The following is a 3677-nucleotide window of genomic DNA, read 5'->3' as shown; positions in this document are numbered from 1 at the left end:
TATGCATCCTTAGGATTATTGGATTTCAAAATCATTCTGATTGTATCATATACAAATCTTCTTTCATGAACAATTTCAAGAAAGTGTTTTGAAGTCCATCTACCAAATCTCATAAGGTAGAAATCACTAAAATATCTTTTATAGATCTTTGCAACGTGACTAATGTAAAGGTTTCATCGTAGTCATAGTCATACTATGAATTAGTTGAATCTCTTACCAAGTCTTTGCTTAGAAAACATTTTTCTTTCTTGTCTGTTTTGCTTAATGGGTCTCACCCAATTAGGCAAATTATTCAAGTGTCATACACTTGCTTATAGACTTAGAATCTATTTCAGATTTTCTGGTTGTTAAACCACTTGGAGTTATAACTTGTCAAATCATCTTCATTACTTGCATAATCATCATGTTCCAAAATAAATATTTTAGAACTCTTAGTTAATATGAAATCATATTTCTTTGGCTAAGTTTTACATATGCTAGTCATCATTGTGGGTCTTTATGCAACAATTGAAACTCATACAATAACTTTGTTTAGTTTTCAATGACAACGACAATAGAGGATGTGTACTTGGAATGTACTACCTTCAACACATGGTTATTACTCCCATTACACTTAATGAGACCACGCGTTGTCATTTGTAACATGAGGTGAATCATGCTCACATTGTTGCTTTTATTCGATTATTTCTCGAATTTCTTCAAGATCTTCGAATTGACTTTTCTTGAACTCTTCAAGGCTCTCGAACTTTTCGAGATTCTTATACTCCCACTTGCCTTTTGATGAGGCATGTTTAGCATAGGGTGAACCAACCATGGTTTGAACCAAGTTTGTTTGTTGCTTTTCTCGAACTATTTCGAGATTTATACTACTCCCACTTGACCTTTTGGGACAATTTTCCAGAAGGGCACCTACTTAAGCAACAAACATTTTGTGCTAAGTATGGCTTGTGTAGTAGTACCCCGTGCTCTGTATAGGAATCAAACGTGTATCAAACGATTTAATATATCTTTTATTCCTTTCTTTGTAGAAAGACTTTATAAGAACATTTCTTATCCATATCATATATGAAGTCTTTGCTACATTTTGATTTGACCTATGTAGTTTGTTTAGTTTTGTAGCTCATTTTTAAAGTATATCCCTTGAACAATGGTTGGAAGATAGGTAATTTCATCCATTATCAAAATATATCTCATATAGATTGATAGCTCCTTTCATAAACACTTCATAAGGTTTTCTTTCGGAGTTTGTTGTAAAACGATTTTACAACTCTTGGATGTTTATCAAGGTCTTGGCTCAAATTCTCATTATTACGATCATATCGCAATATTTTGAATGTATTGCCAAGTACATGTCTTGACTTAAATTTTCACAGTTACAATCATATTGTAATGTAATCATTATTTTGTCAAGTTGATCTGAACTTCATACTAAACATTTTGAACTTTTCAAGAACTTTTCACACTTATGCTTCAACTAATCACAAGTAGTGATCATATCACAAATGAAGTTTCATTGTCCGTCTCTAGCCTTTGAACCTTTGGTTTTCTTACATCAATATGTATTCGACCTCGAGTTCGCATCATCATTTCTCTAAATGGTGACTTTGTCAAAGTTTTTAAATTAGAATGAAGTTCACATATATCAATAGATTCATAATCTAATGATATTAAAAGTCCATCCCTTTGGAACTTCCGTATGCAATGTTCATTTTCATTCGAATTAATTGACATATTTAGAGACAATTTATATATAGAAATAGTTTAATTATTTCTATCATATAGAACTTTAAGCCTATTTAGCAATTCAAAACACATCGTGACTCAATGAAGCATAGAATAACATTTAGTCCATGGTTTTTGAATCTTCAATGTTTAGTCTTTACTAACATTGATTAGTATTTTGATAATGACAAGAATAAATAACATTTATTTAATTCTAGCCGATTACTAGTTAAGGTGAAATACAAGTTCTACTTGTAAAGTTGCAACTTTTGCTTCCAGACTTGTAGATTCTACTTGTGAAGTAGCAACATTTGCTTCTAAACTTGTAGATTTATTTCTCCCTTAGCCATGCTTCTTCATTTAGTTCAACCACATTCTCAATGAGAGAGAACTAAACAGGACATCATATGTCCAAGAAGTAGTAATGTGCTAAATCAATTTCTATAATATATTCTTAAATTGGAACATTTCCATTCTTTTACCTTCCAACTATATGAGGTAGTTTCTAATCAATTGGAGTTGGTCCATTTAATTTGAAACATTGTTGTTCATAACAACTTATAGCATGTAAGTAGTTCTAGGTTTGAGAAGTAGCAACTCGCTTGCATTTCTTGGCCTATAACTTCTTAATGCAATCCTCATATATTCCTAAACCTTTCCATTTGAGCCACTTAGAACATTTCTCTTAGGTTCAAAATGACGCCTTGCTTAACTACTTTAAGCGCCTTTCATGATTTTGCTAAGTCTATTCAATCATTATTCATACTAGAGTTTAATCAACTATTCAACTCTATATGAAATGGATGAAGAATAATGTCATTTGATCAACTTTTGATCATAGAGATTTCCAATCACTTTCTTATATTCAATCATATTGAGGATAAGATATTTTATTGACTTCTATACTTGTCTTTTACAGGGTTTGTACCTCCCATCTCATTATATCCCTTGAAAACACTTTTCAAAATGAAGATGTGTTGGCTTTTTACTCAAACATTTTGAATAAAACCAACCTTAGACATGTGACATGGGTTTCTAAAACTTGTCTTTTAGAACCATCTTAGCAAAATTGGAATATAGGTTTATGGATTATCTTTTAATCTTTTGAGAACGTTTCTCAACTTTATTTTCAATCGAGGAGATTATATATAATAATAAAATTAGAACGACATGCTACATAAGTAAACGCAAAATTCAATTATGTTTAATAAAATTTAAAGTACCATAAGCGAAATAATATTGGTAACTTTAAAACATTAATTCAATTTAAATGATCCCAATCGAAATTAAATGATTCCAAGACCCTTTATTTGTGTAATAGTTGACCGGACTTTGGCCCTACCATCAAACATTACATTTTCAAGGTGAGTAAACTCTTTACTGATTACAACTCTTGTAACTCTTGGTTGAATAATTAACCATCACATGTTTAATTATTACACTTAGCTTCAAGGTTCTAAACTCTTTAGGTAACCTTGTTGAGTATGACCAATCAAAATTGTAAAATTTGTTTTACCCCCACTTCCCCAAGATTTAATATGACACCCAGCTTTGGCATGACCCATCATAAAAGATCAAAGGTTTCGTCGGGTTTTTGATTGGAAAAGCAACCTCAATATTACCGGGATCTAGATTTATTATGTTGTGATTATTTAGTGAACTCTAACGCATCATCAATCAACATAAATAAACCTAAACATGCATAATCTACTAATGCATAAATAAAACATGACATAGTATGACCCCTTAATCCTAAGAAGACTAATAAAGCAATAAAGCTCCCACTTGAATCTTCATGGATCTCATCCATCTATTCCTTTGGGCCTTCACTTCATTGGCTTCTTGGATCAACTGCAACCTGTAATATTATTCTATTCTATCTACTACTTAAATAAAATAAAATAAATTACAAAATACTTAACGGTACGCAGACCGTATTTAGATTACAAAAATAC

This window comes from Chenopodium album, chromosome 17 (assembly GCF_948465745.1).
Source record: "Chenopodium album chromosome 17, dcCheAlbu1.1, whole genome shotgun sequence".
Classification (NCBI taxonomy): Eukaryota; Viridiplantae; Streptophyta; class Magnoliopsida; order Caryophyllales; family Amaranthaceae; genus Chenopodium; species Chenopodium album.
Note: the sequence above shows the minus strand (reverse complement) of the source record.